Raw genomic sequence first — 19843 nt, 5'->3', positions numbered from 1 at the left:
TGTTTTTCTAATGAATTATGATGTAAATAGATTTAGTAAGCCTTAAAGACAAGAGACATGGCATCTCTTCAAACAAAACTTTCAGAAGAGTACAGAAAACAACGGAAGAGTACATAATAGCTTTATTGACTGATGCACAAAGTCCTAGTTCCTGATAACACTTTCAGGCCACTACTCCATTACTAATTTTTGGATATATGTCTATTGGATGTATGCTCTGTTGTTTGAGAACTCGTTGGAGTTGTTTTTCATTGTCTTCTTAGAATGACATTTTCCAAACATAGACACCTATGATGTGAATGTCTGAGCTAATCACACTTAGTCTCCATTTACAGCCAATGTAGAAAAATAAGTATTCTACACTGAGATTCATCTCACTAAAAGGCAATATTCTAAAATATATCAGATTAATTGTGCTTAAAAAGGCTCATTCTCTTCACTGACTACAAGAACAACCTTGGCAGACTCAGATATAGATACCAAAAGAGAGGAATTCCTTTCCCTGGTTCTTTAGTAATTTCTTTTTGCTTCCTTTTTTAGGGACAGCATATAAACAATAAGCCACTGTCTCCATCTCCAACATATGGACCTACAGTACAGACCTACATCTTTCATCAGCATAAAAATGTCTTAATTCTCACAATAACACAAGGTCAGATCTTGGATTGGCCCCATCTATGACACTATGGTTGGCATACCTTGCCTGCAGTAGAGTGCTGAAAGTTTACCTCCATTAAAAAACTTGAGTTTGGTCGTCTATCCCAAGACAGTTCCCTTTGTGCACGTCACAAACCAGTTCTGTAATTCTGCTGCTTTCCCTTCTAGCTTTACCCAGAACATGGTTTTGCTGCTGCTAGAGTTTCTGCTTAATAGATTCATCACAGTACAGCACATGGTAGACAGACATGTATGCCCCACAGTAGGTACCTAATAGCTTTCCTGCAGGATACTTGGAAGTTGAAAGAGATACCCATCAAAGGGCTTAACAGCCACAGTGGACTCATGCCCTCAAGTTGTGTTCTTGGGGGAAGTAATCTATGGTCTGTCTTGTATCTTTGACTCACCCACAGTCCCTGCCAAGATCGGAAACTTGTTCATTCAATGCATTCAAATGAAGCATTCGATTTTAGGTGGAATAAATTTTCTGTATGGCAGAACAGTATGTTAGAGAGCTGTTTCGTTTAAATGCAGTAACTGAACTGAGATTCAGATCTTGCCAAATGCTGTGGGTGAGTCAAAAGTACATATAGACTCTTCAACCTAAAGGTAGAACATCTATTGTTCACATCATTCACCCTAATTCTCTTAAATCATCAAAGTAATACGGTATCTTTTGTGTAGCCTTTGATATACACCCATGGTCTTGGAAAGTTGATATTTTTTCCCTCAATCTTGAATCTCAGCTTCTTTTTACAGAAGAATATACTTCAAGATATTACACTGGGATAAGACACTGGGTACCCTGATGTGTGTACACTGTGTGTACCTGTAGTGTCTGCTGCATGGTGACATGTTTTGGCTCAAAATTTTGTGGGGTTTTTTTTGGGTGGGAGTGGTTCATTCCTACTGAGAATGAAATACCAGTTTAAGTTTATATGTCCTTACCTGGAGTTAAGGAAGTTTTGGGTTCACTCTTACTAACTTCTGGAACAAACTTTAGATAGTATATAAATTGTTAATGCTGGATGCCAGTGAATTCAAAAGAAACAACACTTAAATGTGATATCTGATTTTTTTCACATCCCAGTAAAGATACATTGCATTTTGAGGACTTTAACTTTCATTAAAGGTGTAGAATCAGCTATCTGATATCATCTTCCTGACCAAAATCTAAGTTATTAAACTCTGTTGGAAACAGTATAAATACTCTGAGATGAGGAAAAATTAGTATTATTTCTTGGCTATCTAGAGCTACAAAATTCTATACCAGAGGAAAAAATGTTACTTAAGATTAATAAAATTAGTTCAGAGATGTCATTTTTCTTTATTTGCACACCTGCTTAGCAACTTGGATCTAAACAAATGCACAAAACACCTCCTTAAATAAACTTTTTCACCTCCTTTATTAGTAATGTGGTATCTTTCTTAAGTTGTATCTCCATGAAAGTATTATTTGTGCCAAAGTAATATGCCAAATGTAGAATATAACTGCAGAAGAAAAAGTTTTGTATATTTATCTCTTGAGTGACTCTCTATGACAATAAAAAGACAGAGTGAAACATTATCTTACAGAAGCACCAGTTTAGGCCAATGTTATGTTTGAACTTTCAGATAAAGAAATAATTCTTTTTTTTGAAATGGATTTGAGTCTGCCCAATAAAGGAAAAAAAAAGCACAGTAAACTGCAAAGAAAATTGTGGTCCTTGTGAACTCATTTTCCAGTAGATCTGAGATTCCTGCTGCTAATCATGTACATCAAAGGAGAAACTTGGCATGTATAGTACTCCTGAGATGTATGAAATCCCAGGAATGAAAAAATGATTTGCATTATCCACCACGTAACTTTATGGTTTTACTAGACCTCTGATGTTCAGTTGAATATTTACCTTCATGAATTTATCATTGAAGGAATTAAATCAACCTATTTCATTTTTTTCTGGACACTATACACAGAAGTGATTAAAAATATGAAAAGGACCAAATATTCTTCACATTTGAACATTCTATATGAAATCTATGGAATTCCAGGGAGGTCCAAGGAATTTACAGAATTTTAATTTATGCCAATAAATTCCAATCCAAAAAAACCCCAAACAAACAAAAAAAAAACACATCTCCCAAAAAGAACCACCCCAAAATCAAATAAAATAACCCAAACCCACTATAAATCTTATTTAAAAAATATTATAATATCATGAAGTTAGGAGAAGATGCTTATATTAGAGTTTCTTTAGTTTTAGAAGATGAAGTAAGCTGTCCATTGGATTTCAATGAAGTTAAAATCAAGTACTTAAAGGTTATCTTTCCTTTTTTTTTTTTTTTTTCCAAATTGAGGTTAATATTAGCAGATCACAGTTAAACAGAAGCCTGTAGGGAAAGAGTTATAGTATGACAGGTTGTATGAATTCCACGTTTCTAATATTAGAAGAACAGAAATAATATCATAAAATGGATTTGAGCATATAGAGCATTTGCAGAAAATGAATGCAATTACACTAAGAAATCCATACATTTTACCTACTGTACTAGTTACCTGGCTGTAACTATGTGTCAGGATAAATGCATGTCATTTTCTGACCCCTAGATAGCCAAAAAATGTGGTTCAACACATTATGATTGTTTTTAAGGCATGGAGAGATGAAACAAACCCCACACCCGTGCAGTAGAAAGAATGTGTTTAAGTTCTTGATTTAAATTTTAATATTACATTTTCAGTACCATACAAATACTGGCAGTCAGCAATTAGAAAATTGTTGAGGATGTCATCCAAAAGGTTTCCAGCAGCAGATAAGAAGTTGTCATTTTATCTGAAAAATATTTTCCAGAATAGGAATTTTTGCATTTTTTCTATTCTACTTTTTTTCAAGCTTTGGATTTTGGGAGTTGTTTGAAGACCACCAAGTCTTCAGTTGACTTTTGCATATCTCACTTAGGATCAGAGTATCATAACAGTTGATATTTAGTGTGTAGAATGTAACAATGCTAACACAATCTCCCGATGAGTGCCTTTAGCCCCTAAATCAGAAAAGATCTGGTGGATGTGCCAGGGAGGTCAGCACTCTTTCTGCAACAGAAACATGAGCTATGTTCTGATGAAACATAATTCTTTTAGAAACTGACTGTAAAAGGACTCTGTGACAATAATTCTGTATCATTCTCTCTATATCTACCACTAAGTAAAGGAAAGATTAAAGCTATGTAGCCAGTTCATCATCCCTGTAGAGGTGCAATTGTGTTCAGGAAGGTAAAAAAGTGATATTAAGAGGGTTTTAACCCTTTCATTACTACTGGACAATTGTCATGGGTTTATTCGTCTTGCTTCTTTATCAGAGAGCACAATTCACATCACACCCTGTATTTACACTGAGGTTGAATCCTAGCTCTTTGACACCTTATGTCAGTTTAAACTTGTCACTTTCTCTTCCAGGATAGGTTCTCTTCTCTACACCTAGAATAACACTTTTTTTTGGTTTATGTCACTTGGCTTTAGCTGTCTTACTAAATTACCTGATTTAGGTTCCCTATACTGTCAGTTTGTACTAACAGTTCCCAGTGTCCTCCTCCTTATTTACTGACTATAGAAATAAGCTACATAACTAGTTTGGCCTAGATCCCAACCTTTTACGTAAAGATAGTTGAAACAAACATCAGTTTGCTGCCTCTACTACTAAACAGTTAATAATTGGAGGAGGAAACACATGTGGGCATACAATACCATTAGACTTACAAAAGCTCTGCTTGTGTCAGGCAAGACTCATCATGCTAAGAGATGGTGTTCTGAGCTGTGATGTCTCTAGAATTTCAGAGGAAACATTGTTAATGTGTGGCTGACACCTTAATAGCAAGCTGTGTGAGAGTATGCTTTTTAAAGGAAGCTCTAGAAGCCACATGCCCATCTTCATCAAATGCGGACACAATCTCCTTGTGAAAGAAATTATTTGCAGTATCAGTGATAATCAATATTTTTCAACCGTAAATTATTAGCCACTAAGTTTTATGAATGGCTCTTCTGTGTATGAACGAGGGAAGTGGGACTAACCGTATCTGCAAATGCAACCAAGCAAGCACACTGTGGCTTGATGATTTGTATATTAGAATATGACTCAGACATATAACAGTAGTAAATTAGAGGAAAATGGCTGAATTGCCCACAAATGGAAAATCAGGCAGATATGTGGCTTCTTTCATTCTAAGTTTACAGTTGTTAATTTTATATGAATCCTTAATGCAGAGAATAAGCAAGGGAAAAATAAACAAGGAGAAAAGCTGAAAATTCTGGCTTTGTTAGTTGGCAGTCTTTGACTGAAATACATTTGGTAGTGAGAAGGGCTTACATTATGTGCTAAAGGTTTTTTAGAAATTTTTGGTGGAAAAATTTCTACATGTTTGTGGTTGGGTTATTTTCAATATTTCACCATGAGTTTCAGAGATAGACACTTCAAGAAGAGTTGTGAAATTACAAGGAAAATAATGTAATTGCTTCCTGTTCTTCCTGGCAACTTTTGGAGCATGAAACCAAAAGCCACAACTCAGATATGTTTTTAGCTGCCATCAGCTTTCGGTATGACATAATATCTAATTGTTGCTCAGGATGTATGCAGCCTTTTTAAAACTTGAATTTAGGAGGAGAGGTAAAAGAATTTCCATGATTTTTTATACCATTGAATGTTTCAGCTGTAATGACTGTTGAGATTCTCATATAAAATTACCATTTTCTTTGTCACTATCTAATACATCTGGACTGAAGTTAAATATCAGCCTAGGATTTCAGTGTTCTTTTGACCTCTGATTGTACAAATCCTGTAACATCAATATGATATAACCTTGTAAAATCAATAGGTGAAGTGCCATTTTTCTGTGATTCCCTTGAACTATTTCAATACATTATTTTAACATGATATTTGTTGTCTAAAGGCAGTATATTCCAGCAAGTTTCTGTGTAGTAAAGTGCCTAGTTATTTTTTATTAATATATCTACAGAAACAAAGATGATTATAAATAAATTACACATTATACCTTATCTGCATTTCAGTGTTGCTTATTTTCCATTAATATTTCATGACCTGCAGCTTGGTAAGTACATAGTGCTTTTTTATTGATTGTTGTTTCTGTTACACTACATGAAAAAGCAGTTTGTGTTTCTATACTGGCTTACAGTGTGCAATGACTTAAAAAGAAGTGCAAAAATGTAAAATATTTCAATAGTTAGATCAGAGAATCATATTTTGGGTTGGAAGGCACCTCGTTTTGAGCCCTGTGCCATGGGCAGGCACAGCTTCCACTAGACTATGCTACTCAGAGCTTCATCCAACCTGGCCTTGAAAACTTCCAGACACTGGGCATCCACAACTTCTCTGGCTAACCTCTTCTAGTGCCTCATTGTCCTCATAGTAAAGAATTTCTTCCAAATATCTAATCTAAGCCTAATCTCTTCCAGTTTGAAGCCTTTCCCCCTTGTTATGTCACTACATGCCCTTGTAAGTAGTCTCTTCTCCAGGCTAAACAATCCCAATTCTCTCAGCCTTTCCTCTGTACTTGTTCTGACAGGTCAATGTCTTTTGTGTGCTGGGGACCCCAGAGCTGGTTGCAACACTCTAGGTGGGATCTCACCAGAATAGAGTAGGAAGGCAGAATTTCCTCCCTCGCCCTGCTGGCCACACTGCTTTTGTTACAACCCTGAATACAGTTGGATTTCTGGGCTGTGAGTGCACATTCCCAGCTCATGTCCAGTCTCTCACCTACCTGCACTCCCAAGTCCTTCTCAGCAGGGCTATTCTCGCTCTGTTCATCCACCAGCCTGTATTGATACCCAGGGTTGTCCCAACCTATGTGCAGCACCTTGCACTAGATCTTGTTAAACCTCATGAAATTCCCATGACCTCACTTCTTGAGCCTGTCCAGGTCCCTCTGCATGGCATTCCATCCTTCAGGTGTGTCAAATGCACCACCCAGCTTGGTGTCATCTGCAAACTTGCTGAGGTGCACTTGATCCTTCTGTCTATTAATGAAGATATTAAATAACAATGGTTCCAGTATGGACCCCTGAGGGGCACCACTTGTCACTGATGTTCATCAGGACTACGAGCCATTGACCACTACGCTCTGGATGCTACTGCGTATCCACTTTCTTGTTCATCTAACAGTCCACTCATTGAATCCATCTCTCCAATTTAGAGAGAGGGATGTTGTGTGGGATTTTATCAAAAGCTTCACAGAAGTCCAGATAAATGTCACCTGCAACCCTTCCCTTGTCCAGTGATGTAGTAAGTCCATCACAGAAGGCAACTAGATTGGTCAGGTAGGACTTGTCCTTGGTGAAGCCATGGTGGTTGTCTCAAATGACCTCCCTGTTCTCCATGTGCCTTATCATACCTTCTGGGAGGATCTGTTCCATGATCTTCCTAGGCACAGAGGTGAGGTTGAGGTCAGTGGTTCCCAGGGTCATCCTTTCTACCCTTTCTAAAGATGGGTACAATGTTTCTGTTTTTGCAGTCACCTGGGACTTTACCTGACTGCCATGACCTTTCAAATATCATGCAAAGTGGCTCGGCAACTACATCAGCCAATTCTCTGAGAACTCTGGGATGCATCTCATGAAGTCCCATAGCTATATGTACGTTCAGGTTACTCAGGTGGTCGTGAACCTGATCTTACTGTGGGAGGGACTTTGCTCCCCCAGTCCCCATCAGGCTATCCCCTCCAGAGGTGTGAGAAGTTGACATTGAAGACTGAGGTAAAAAAGTTGTTGAGTATCTCAGCCTTCTCCTTCTGTAACAATACTTTTCCATAATATTTTTCCTGATAGCTCATTATACTAAAACTCTTTTAGTTACTGTTGATATCTTTTAAAAAATTTTAGGAAAAAATGCCATTAACTCAATATTCCATCAAAAGCAGTACGCTTAAAATTCGTATTCCTGACATATTTGCTGACAAGATGCTTTAATTAGGACAGCAATAAGCTATTCAGTCATATTTGGATATAACACTAGTTTAATTCACACTTTTCTCCTAAATAAACCTACAACAGCACTCTGTAAAATTAAAATACAGGACACTCATATCTTTGCTTAGTATCAGCTTGCATTTTAATATTTTACACTGCTGAATATAAATAACCAAAGAAAAGGTGAAAACTCATCTGGAAGAAAGATGCTGATTCATGACAAGACAGTTCTAATTTTAGGCAGGTATAGAACCAAAAAATTAGTTGCTTATTTTCTGTTGCTGTGAAAGTAATTTGCAATGAATAATTTATCTAACACATTTAACTTATTTTTAGATTTATTTTTTTAAACAGAAAAAATAAATTATTAATTTTATTATATTTTAAATTATTTTTATTTCTAGTATTTGATTTGAATAAAACTGTTCTCTGGGAATAATTATTATTTTTATAATATTTATTATTATTTCTCAGATATGCCATAAAATGTTTCTTTGCCCCATTGATAGGTATCTTAAAATTTCTTGCAGTAGTTTGAATTCTAAAGCTCGTATTTTGTATGTGTGTTGGATGTGTTATATTTTGTCAAAAGTATATTCATATAAAACAAATTGGAAAAATAAACTAAATTAAATGTATATAAAAACTGGATTTGTGTGAACATTTACAGTATTCTCAATACAGTTCTTATCACTCCTGAAAACATGTTAAAGATTGAAAATAAAATTTGGAAGTAGGATTGGGAAACATATGTTTGGTAAATTTTTTCTTTAATATGGCAGGTTAAAGGGGTTGTTTTGTTTGTTTGAACCTTTGAATCTTTGAATCTTCCTATACTGTGCTTTTCAGCATTACGATTTTTAATTTCTTTTTAATTCTAGAAGTACAACCAAATGGTTAACTTTGTTCCAAAAAGAGATGTGACAGTAAACTAAACTTGTATTTTCTCTGTTGAGAAGGAAAGAATATTCAAAGACCTGGCTGATGTCTTTGCAAAACCTCTCTTGATGATTTTTGAGCAGACTTGGGAATTTGGAGAGGTCCTACCTGACTGGAAGCTGGTGAATGTTGTCCTGATTTTCAAGAAGGGCAAGAAGGAGGACCATGGAAACTACAGGCCTGTCAGTCTCACTGCAGTGCCTGATACAGCTTTGGAGAAGGTTATTCTGGGACGTATTGAAAAGCATGTGAAAGACAATGCAGTCATTGATCACAACCAGTGTGGCTTCATGAGAGGAAAGTCCTGATTATCAAACCTGATCTCCTTTTATGACAAGGTAACCCACCTAGTTTATCAAGGGAAGCCTGTTGATGTAATCCTTTTGGATTTCAGTGAAGCTGTCTCTCACAGGATCCTTCTGGACAAAATATGCAGCACACAGCTGGATAAACACATCATGTGGTGGGTGAGCAATTGGCTCACGGGTCGAGCACAGAGGGTAATAGTGAATGGGGTAACATCAGACTGGTGACCTGTCACTAGTGGGGTTCCACAGGGCTCCATCTTAGGCCCTGTGCTCTTTAGCTTCTTCAGAAATTACTTGAACACAGGACTGGAAGGGATACTAAACAAGTTGCAGATGACAAAAAATTGAGAGGAGTTGTTGACTCCTTCAAAGGCAGAGAGGCCCTGCAGAGAGACCTCGACAAATTAGAAGACTGGGCAATCACCAACCATATGAAGTTCAACAAGGGAAAATGCCGGATTCTGCACTTGGGATGGGGCAACCCTGGATGTTTGTACAGGCTGGGGAATGAGATGCTGGAAAGCAGTGACACGGAAAGTGACCTGAGGGTCCTGATCGATGGCAAGTTGAATTTGAGTCAGCAGTGCCCTGGCAGCCAGGAGGGTCAACTGTGTCTTGGGAGGCATCAGGCAAAGTATCACCAGTCAGTCAAGGGAGGGGATTGTCTCTCTCTGCTCTGACCTGGTATGGCCTCACCTTGAATATTGTGTGCAGTTTTGGGCACTGCAATATAAGAAAGATATTAAGCTATTAAGTGTCCAAAGGAGGGCAATGAAGATGGTGAAGCGTCTGGGGGGGAAGGTATATGAAGAGCAGTTGAGGTCTCTTGGTCTGTTCAACCTGGAGAAGAGGAAACTGAGGAGAGACCTCATTGCAGTCTACAACCTCCTCATGAGGGGAAGAGGAGGGGCAGGCACTGATCTCTTCTCTGTGGTGGCTGGTGGCAGGACTCGAGGGAATGGCCTGAAGTTCTGTCAGGGCAGGTTTAGGTTGGATATTAGAAAAACGTTCTTCACCCAAGGGGTAGTTGGATACTGGGACAGGCTCCCCAGGGAAGTGGTCACAGCACCAAGCCTGACAGAGTTCAAAAAGCATTTGGATGGTTCTCTCAGGCACATGGTGTGACTCTTGGGGCTGGTTCTGTGCAGGACCAGGAGCTGGACTCAATGATCCTTATGGATCCCTTCCAACTCAGCATATTCCATGAAACTGGGAGGCAGGTGTCCCATTGTGATTAAACAAGTTTGTTAAAGATCATGTTGTTAAAGCTGACTGCTGGTTTTTTTAGCCCAAATTTCTAATAAGCCTAAGTAATTTCTTTGAATGGAAAAAAATATGCATTGAGAGTTGGAAATTGATAAATCCCTCAATATTGCAAGGCTTTCTCTTTAGAAGCTTATTTGTAGGCTTTTCTAAGTGCATATAAGAAAAAATATGCAAAAACACATACACGAAGTAATGATTAATTAATTCAGCAAACATATTGATAAAACATCAGGTCAGCTCTCAGACCTTTTGGGCTGACTGTTGGTCAATTAGTTCTTACATGTAGCCGAGTTGAAATACATTATTCTATTTGCTTAAGTGACAAGAGAGAAAAGAAAATTCTATATTGCTCTTTGCTGGAGAAAACTACATTTATCAAATAGTTTCCACTTTTGTTTTATAACTTTATGAAATATACAATTATTTTTGAGGTTTTTGCCTAACCTCTCAATACTTTCAAATCTGTATATGTTGGCTTGTAAGCCTTCTGCTTGTAAGACACTTTGTTTATAAATGACTCCATACTTTTACAGAATACAATGACAAAAATTACTACCTAAGAAATGCATATTAAGAAATAGAAATATTTTGGAAAATGAAGAGAAAGTCTGCAGGTGACATGTGAGTTCAGTTTTCAGTCTGATGAAGTTCTATTGTATATATAAGGAACAATTCTGTCTCCCTTTACAAAAATAGTTCTACGTCTCTAAAATGAATAACCTTTGAGGTTGAATGAAAAGCAGAGCATCTTTATGAGTGCATATGATTTTAGCCAACAAAAATGGGTCATGGGAGTTATTTTTCTATCATACTAAAATTGATATTTTAATTCAGAATTATTAGAATGAAAATAAGCTTTACTATTCTCTGTCATCTTACAGTGTAGCTCAAAATTTTGATAGCTGTGAATCAGCTGTGATTCTTGTTATTTCAAAGGCAAGATCTAGACCACAAAATAAAAGACAAGAAATAAAGAAAGAAAAAACATGAAATAGATCAAAGTTGGAGAGAAGTAGAAAATGTACTTTGATTAATTGAAAGGTTAATTACCGAAAGACTTCCTCCACGCAGCATACTGTTAATTAGAAAGTCTGAGCAATGTGTGATTTCATTTAACACTATGCCAAAGGGCAACAGGACATAGCAAACTGCTTGATTCTTCTTGTGTTTATGAAACATATGACTCGGTGTTTCATTTTACTCTGAAGTAAAAGAAAGCTCCTTTTCCTTTTTCCTTTTTTTTTTTAATAGACAAAAAACAAGATTAAAAAATGAGAGTTTGGTTAAAAAATGTGAGTTTGGTAGAGATGAGACCAATTTGACACCATGGGCTAGTGTTCTCACCCACCACTGCCACCTTAGCTCTGATCTGTGAAGCACACTGGGCACAGGATAGAACTGTGCTGTACGATAGGGTTGCTGGAATATTTTGGTGTCTTCTACAAAGTAGTAAGTCTCCTTAAAACTTACATTTCTTTTCCAACATTTCAAGAAAAGTTTTGTTCTCATAAGAATGGAAAGTATAATGTTAAAAGTGTTCTACAACAATTGGCCTTCCAGGATAGAACGCCAGACTGTCCTGTCACACCAGAAACTCCTCACTCTTCATAACTCTTGGAAATACTTTCAGCAAACCATCAGCAGCACACATGGGAAGTGTGTGACAACAACAATGTGCGTGGACCCCAGAAACCACAGCAGCTTTAGAACCTCCTAGGTGTACCTCAGGGACTGAGGGACTGTCAAATTTGTGAGTTATAGGAATGGACAGAAAGGACACAATATTAGATAGTGAATTTGATGGAGTGTGGGACTGGAAGGTCATGAGATTTGAGTCCTCATTGTTGGTGGAAATATAAATTTAACAAGGAATTTTGATGGGAAATATTTTTTATAGACTAATCAAAAAAACAAACTCGAATTACCAAAATATTATCAGGTCTGGAAAAGGCATAAAACCAAGAATTAATTCCTGTGTCCCACCCACTTTTAGCTACGAGGCTGGCTGACAGCACCATGAACAGAAAGAGTAATGCTTTCAACCATCAGGAAAGAATTAATTCTTTGGTTTAGTCATCTAAGCATTAGTCATGTAATCTATGCTGCTTGCAAAGGTACTCATTATAAAGTAATTAAACGTATGCTAAGATAGCTGTTTAAAAAATGTGCTCTGAATAAGCAGATTGTGTCTTTCCATTTATTCCATTTTTTTAAGAGTAAAGTTAGGTAGGATAACTCCTGCCTTTAGATAGTGATGTAGTTTTTTGAGAGGTCTAGACAAGCAGAACCATTTTCTCCAAATTTTATTTTAAGCAGATTGATAGAATCCCATGACAGGAGTAAGCAAAAGAACATGGAAATAACAACTGCATGGCAAGCAGCATGAGTCAAGTAGGAGGAAAAATGCAAAATCTTCGTAGTGCTATGCAATTAATTTTTGAAGGACATAAAAATCCACACTGTCATAGACTGCTAATAGGGACAGCTTATTGTTCTTCATGGACTTTTAACTTGACCTGTTCTTATGTAATTACTTTTATTTTTCATTGCTGAGTCAGGAGACCCATTCCTATTTTTGTTGCTATATGGATAATTCATTAAAATCTACCCTGCACAGGTTAACATTAATTTGAAAAAAAAAGCCTACCTCTTTGGCCCAAGAGTTGCTTCTATTTAACTAAACCATGTTAAAGCTAACTAAGGAAGAAATAAATGAAGAAGTACAAGGTAGTGAAACAAGGAAGAGAAAACAAAATATCTGTCAACCAAAAAAAAAAGTCCACTCAATCCTCCAGTCTTTGGGACAGAAGTTTTGACAAAATTTAGTTTAATATAAGCAAGCCCCAAAAGCATAGCCAAAAAAAAGTATAGTCAAAAAAAAGTATTTGAAAGGAAGAGGGAATGATCACTTCCCATTCTCTTTCAATCTAACAGGGCCTAGTCAAAAACTAGAGGTCTCTTAAAAGCTTCTCCTGTAACACACATTGTAACCACCACAGCAACTAGCTGGTTAATCATAATTTCCCTGTTGTGGCAGAAGATTACCAATGAAGCTTCCTTCTAGCTCCCTGTGTTCTGCAGAGTAATGGGATAGTAGGAGAAATACAAGGAAATAGCATACTGGCAATCAGTTCTGCTTTTGACAACAAACCTACTGAAAAATGTATAAAGCTGTTAAATAAACTCAGACATTAAATAAAAAATTTAGGCTCTTTCTGTGTTCTGAAAAATGACATATTTTAATCTGAACAGACATAGTATTTTTTACAGTACATCATTTCTGGTGGAGTTCACACAAAAGAAATAGGTTAGACTGAGACAGACATATCTAATTCCCGAAGCTTTCATCACTAATATTTTATCACCCTCACTGATCTGCCCAATCCTGAAGAAAAATGTGACACAACTATAGAATTTATCTGTATCAAACAGGAGGTAAAATGCAAACTACAATAGAGATGTCAAAGCAAAGTATTGACTTTGCTCACTGTTAGCTGAAACAGTGCATAAAGTGTTTTATTTGAACAGTAGAAACAAATTAGCATACACAAGTATGATGGTATGTCCATTAAGAGAAAAATATGATTAATGTTATTTGTAGGAAGGTAGTTTTTTATATCCCTTTTATACTGTCATTCCATTAACATCCATTTGCTTTGCTGAAGATTACTGTAGGAATTTTTTCAAGTTTAACCTATCAAGATTTTTGATTTATCAGCATTAGAAAAAAATATAATAAGGAAATTATTCTTTTTCTACACTCACGGATGAAACTCAATAATGCATCAAGGAGCATTTGCTATGGTAAAGACACTTGAGGAGACCATAGAGTTCAAATAGTTTGGTAGGTGAATCTGCTTATATTAGTGAAATGGAAAAATATAAGAACAGAATCACTGTACTGTGATCTGTAGTAACTCTATCAGTTATGTTGAGGTATAGTAGAAATAACACATATGCCTATGTAAAAGGGGAAACAATAACTTTACATAGAAAAAAATATGAACTATGATTCCATTAATACATGTCAGTTTTACAAGGCTGACCATGAATAACCCTTTGATGGTAATATAGTGTTATATGAGATTTAAAGACCACCTCAACAAACCCTAAGTGAAGTTCCTTGTTTGTCCTGCCTAGGTTGTGTTTGATTCAGGTCACAAGGACACAGTCATGTAATTTGCAGGCAGTCCAGAGCAAACAGTGGTGCAACTCCTCATCAGACCAAATGAGACTGTAGTTTGTGATACACCTCTCTCTACCCTGTCACTTACATAAGAGAAAATCAGCTTCATTGTCATCCCTTTTTAGCACAGTATGTTGGTGTGATATGGAGCAGCTCCTGAAAATCAAGTCCAAAGACATTGATTCTCCAGGATGCTTATTTGGATATACTACCCTTGTGACAGCAGCTGACTCTTTATACCTTTTCTGTCTTACAGTCACTGCATTTTCACAGTAAGATAGCAGTGCTAGTTGGAGGGGTTGTCAATGGAGTTCATACAGCTCTGTTCCTACTCGGAATGGGGCTGTAACCAACACTAGAAGAGGTCAGCTGTGGCTTTGTCCAGCCAAGGCTTGAAAATCTCCAAGAGCATTTCACAACCTTTCTGGGTAGCCAGCTCCAGTGCTGCACTGCCCTTCTAGTAGATTTTTCTTGCCCAAATGTCTAATCTGAAACTCTCAGGTTTTAATCTTTGATGTTAGTAGAGAACTAAAGCTACCATTATGTTACCTGATATTAAATATGGAAAGAAAAAAATAATAAAAACACTTACAACATTTCATTTGTGCCACCAGACGCAGGAACTGAAAACTTTCAGTGCAAAATCATCTCACAACAGCTCATAAGAAAGACATGGAAACTCTCCTAGTAGAACACCTTACTATTTGAATATCCAAGTCAGAAACTGAAAGAGAAGAAATAAAAATATTCTTTTTAAATCTCATCAACTTTATAAAGGACAACTGTGATAACTACTACCATTCTAGTTCAATGGGAAAGATATTCTATTATCTATAATACAATTAAAATTCAAATGGTATTTAGCCTGTATTTTAGAATCTGATAATTAATACTCAGTATTACTAAGGTTCAAGTAAACCCACATCCTTATATCACACCCTCAACAGTAGTTTAAAATTCATGTCTGGAAAGAAATAAGAAATGCAAAGGAGAAGGTGGAAGGCAAATCACAGTCAGAAGTTTGCTATGCCTTACTTGAATGAATATAACCAGATGATAATATGATTGTGAATCTCCAATGAATCAGTAATATTTTCATCAAAATTAATTCAGATGATCCTAATTCTGAAAGCATTATTAAACAACTATAAAAAGGGGAATACCAGAACATATTTCTTACTGACCTAGCAGCTGTTCTATGACCTGCAGAGGGGAGGGGTGGGGAGGGGTGGGAGGGGTAGGAAGGGAAGGGAAGGGAAGGGACATGAGCCAGCAGGTTCATGTTGCTCAGGTTCAGTCAGCTGTAGTTAGAGCTGGGGAAAAGACCCAATGCCTTTGACAAACTGTTAACTTCTTAATCTTGGACAATGTTACCACATACAGTTTTCTACTCATTAACACCACTATACATCTGCCATTAAAATGAAACAAGAATGTTTTTCCTATGCTGAAATGAGAATTTATAGTCTCACTTAAAATTATAGTTTTAGAACTTCCCAGTGTTGGAACAAATTCAGCATAGGAATGCAGTACTAAGATAAATGATTGTCTGTCCTTTGCCATTAAATCCTTAGTGATGTTACCTGTTAAATACAAAATTTGAATTGACAGATAGATTGCTTCTGTGATTCCTCCACATACTAAAGTACATTTTGGTCTTCAGAACAAAATGAAGTCTGAGTAGACAGCATAAAACCTACTTTAAAAATAGCAAAGAAAATTGCCAAAATGATAAATTATTTTATTATTGTAGACATAGATTTTGGTCAATAGTATATTTGCTTTTACTGTGGGGAACTTAACACGGCTATAAAAAGAGAGCTGTTAAATTATAGATGATGATGATGATGATGATAACAATAATAATAATAATACAAAAGGGAACATGACAAACTGTCAAGAGAAAAAAAAATCAGAGCATAATTTGGAAAAGCAGAATTTGTGTCTAAATTACATGCATTCTCAGGCTCCTAGCAATGAAAATCATCTCAGCACTAAGTATTGTAGGGAGTAAAGATTCTTACAGTGTCAGCTAGTAATAGCCTTATCTCCAGCAATTTATCATGAGGCTGTGCATGTGCATATGAGGAAAAAATGGGGGAAAAATATGAAAAAAAAAAAGCCAAATGTGCAGAAGTTTAACTCTGGTCACAGAAAAATAGTTAATGTATAATTTAACACTGATGTCTGATGTTTATATATTGCATTGTTTCCACTATATGACACTAATATTCTCCTAGGTTAATAAGAGTTCTAGTTCCTGGCACGTCTCAGAAAGAAATGACTTCTTACTGAGGAGTTTCTGCTTCTGTTAGAGGGGAAGGAACAACATGAACCAAACTAACAAAAGGGTGGATTGACCAAAATTATATTACACTCTTTTTTTTGGAGAAGACTGAGAGAAGGATTGTGGAAATTGCCACAGATCCACTGAAATCACCTTTATCTGCCATCTCAGAAATTGTTCTTCAGTTTAAGTTTCCCTCCCCCAGATTCACTTTTCATATCAATGGACAAAGAAAAGGAAGGTAAAGCACAAGCACTGTTTCTCAGTTTCTCACTACTTACAGATCAGAAGTTGTTGCTCATTGATTTTTGACGTGTATAAGCTACTGAAAATAGTGAATCAGAATCATACGTGGAAATTATTCTTAAGTGATTTTTTAAAATGGCTTAGATTTTCATACATTGCCTATCCATAATATATTGTCCCCATATTCCTTTGTACTAAGGGTAGTATCTTACAATTGACAGATTATGGTGTTCTAGGACTGTACTGGAAGGGAGTTCACACCAATGTTCTCTATAATCTTTAAAATAATTATAAAGGATATTTTTCTTTTTCAAGTAGTCCTCATGGATGATAGGCGAGCCTGTCCCTGTGGCACATTTTTCCAGTGCTTATTCTTTCATACCTTGAAACCTAGCAAGAGTCTTTCGCATGGCACACATGTCCTTTAGTTATCTGCCAGAAACGAATGCTGGCAGCTGCTCTGAAGCCCATTCATTGAACCTGTACCATTTCTAGAGCAAAGCTCTGTTTAATGTGAGGGACACCGTGCCAAGTCAGCCTGTATTTGCACTATGCAGTCACAGCTCTTGTTTCCCAATGTGAATCTCCAGGGCTTCCTAAGGATTTAAGGAAAGAAAGCAGAGAATGGAAATGGACTGTTTTACATTGACTCATCTCTTTTAGTAAAGGCAGTTTCTAAAGTGTAAATAGAGGGAACATTTTCCAGAGACATCAAGTATAACTGTTACAGAAATTTATAAATATATTCCTAAAGATATTAAATTTGTCTAGTGAAATCTATGAATCTGTGTAAGTCCAGGAAAATAAAATAAAGAAATAAAAATACATATGTACATATATATATATATATATATAATTCTTTACATTTAGCAGCTGACACCACCTTTGATTGTTTTTCACAGTAATACACAGTTTTCTGTGTATTTGATGTGAACTAGTTTAATGTGAATTCTATTTGTCCTGGACTTCAAAACTGGTCCATACCATAATTTTACGTAATATTCTTTTTGCATCACTGAATAAATGAATGCTTGCTAATGCAAGCACGTGGGACTTACCATTAGAATTTAGTAAGATATTAAAAGCACTTGGAATTTTTTAAAACCTTACCTTTATCTTCCATTGTCATTCAAACACAAGTTTTAATACCCATCTACATTCCTTCTTTTTTCCTGTTTAATATTATTCTTTGGTTTTACACGGCCACTGTGTGGATTTATACTGCAGAAAAGTGCAGTTTTTTTCCCGAACAGTAAGTGCCTATCAAAGCCATTTAATCTTTTCAGTCATCTGTACTATTCATTTAGAAAAATGAATTTCTAATAATTCTTATTGCATTACGCATTCAAATAGTAAAGAGGATTTTCATATATGTGTTCAAATCAAACCACTATGGTTTTTTCTCAGTTTCAGCGGAAATGCAAACAAGCCAATATATCTATCATTCAGAAGGACATAGCTAGGTTTATAGAAGAAATGTCTCTTTTTCATTTATTAGGACAGAAGAAACAATTCCTCCCTGCAGATTGACAATGTTATTCCAGTGGTAATCTTGTGTAAATGTCAGAAGTAGTTTCCTAGAAGTGTGGTGTTGCTGTAAGGATTGCTGAAAATCAGAAAACCCTGCAAACCTAATCTGAACCCCTAAATATTTCCAAAGGACAAACTTCATAAACTTTAAAAAAATTTCAATTTTTTTCCCCTAACTATTAGAGCCAGGTGAGCAGCTATAGTGTTTTGCAGTGCCGTAAAGATACACAAATAAGCTATTCACTCCATGACATGTTGTGCTGGGAGAAGGTCTGCATGGCCAATGTAATCATGTAGAAACAAGCTGGTCCAATAGAAAATAGAACAGTGTAAGATAAAAATACACAAATACTATACAGTTGCAATCAACACTTAAATAGCAAATGAAATATATTGTAACCAATTTTTCATATGTACTGTAAAAAGGACAAATGAACAACATAAACTTAGTCCATAGTAATGGAAGGTTACATCTATCTAATGGATAAATATGGCATCCAACAATTTATTTTTTTTTTATCCCAAACATCTGTACATATAGAAGTAGAGACAGTAGTAAATATAAAGTTAATGGTGGTGAATTACAGGAATATGTTTAGGTTTTTTTTTATTTCACTAACAGTGTGATCACTGTGACCACTAATAATGCCCCACTATGGCTGGGAGCAAAACAGAAACAAAAGTAAGAATTTATAAGTACTGTATCCATGGTAAGCAAAGTGTAAAAAAACAATACCCTTAACCACTCTCTTACCACCATAAAATATAAAAGCAAATTTGTATCAAGCATGAAAGAAATATATACTCTGCATACAATAATGCTTTTTTAAAATATTTAATGTCAGAGTAGACTAGCTACATATTCTACCCTTAAATAGTTATATCCTTTTCCTATTCAATAGTATTACAGCTATCTATTCAATTATGATAGTAATTAATTTTAAAAATAATTCAACATGAAAGAACACATTGCAGGATAATGCAGATAATCTCACGATATTTAGATATCTTAAGAGAATTAATTTAATGTTAATGAATAGTTGAAATTAGTTTTCAGTAAAATGTGACTGTAAATGTAATATTTGCACTTGGGTTCTTAAAGAAAAGCTCTCAGTCAGATCAATGGAAGCAATAATAGCTAACATATTTACATTGACAAAATGTCACTGAAAAGTCTTTTACTGAATGATAACACTTAAAGTTCAGCTTCCTTGTTTTATAAATTACTTTTTTGTTTTACTTTTTTATAGTTCTTATACAAATAAAAGTGAAAATAACTTCGTCAGAATACAGTCAAATTAAATTTAGAAGTACCATCGACAGAATAGGAGAATTTTTATATATGTTAGAATTTTAGAGATATTGATATGTTTAAATGGTGACATTATACAAATTATTTAATGTGATGCTTTACTTCGTGATATATTTTTGACATAATTATAATATACAGTTTAAATAGACCAAAAGCTTTTCAG

The 19843-nt window shown here is 35.7% G+C and overlaps 1 protein-coding gene across 5 annotated transcripts in view; it reads right to left on the bottom strand.

Moving 5' to 3' along the window:
- The window catches only part of MGAT4C (MGAT4 family member C), a 343947-nt gene that overhangs the window by 19231 nt on the left and 304873 nt on the right, over window positions 1–19843 (bottom strand). For 3 of the 5 annotated variants that reach the window (XM_039387266.1, XM_039387267.1, XM_039387269.1), the window contains one exon: window positions 14898–15029. The exons of the other annotated variants lie outside the window; for them this stretch is intronic. The gene's annotated coding sequence lies outside the window, so the exon portion shown is untranslated. The remainder of the gene's footprint in view (window positions 1–14897; window positions 15030–19843) is intronic. 5 annotated transcript variants of the gene reach the window in all.

This window comes from Pipra filicauda, unplaced genomic scaffold, assembly GCF_003945595.2.
Source record: "Pipra filicauda isolate LSUMZ 115617 unplaced genomic scaffold, ASM394559v2 scaffold54_size4384275_pilon, whole genome shotgun sequence".
NCBI classification, from domain to species: Eukaryota; Metazoa; Chordata; class Aves; order Passeriformes; family Pipridae; genus Pipra; species Pipra filicauda.
This window is presented reverse-complemented; position numbering and strand designations above follow the sequence as displayed.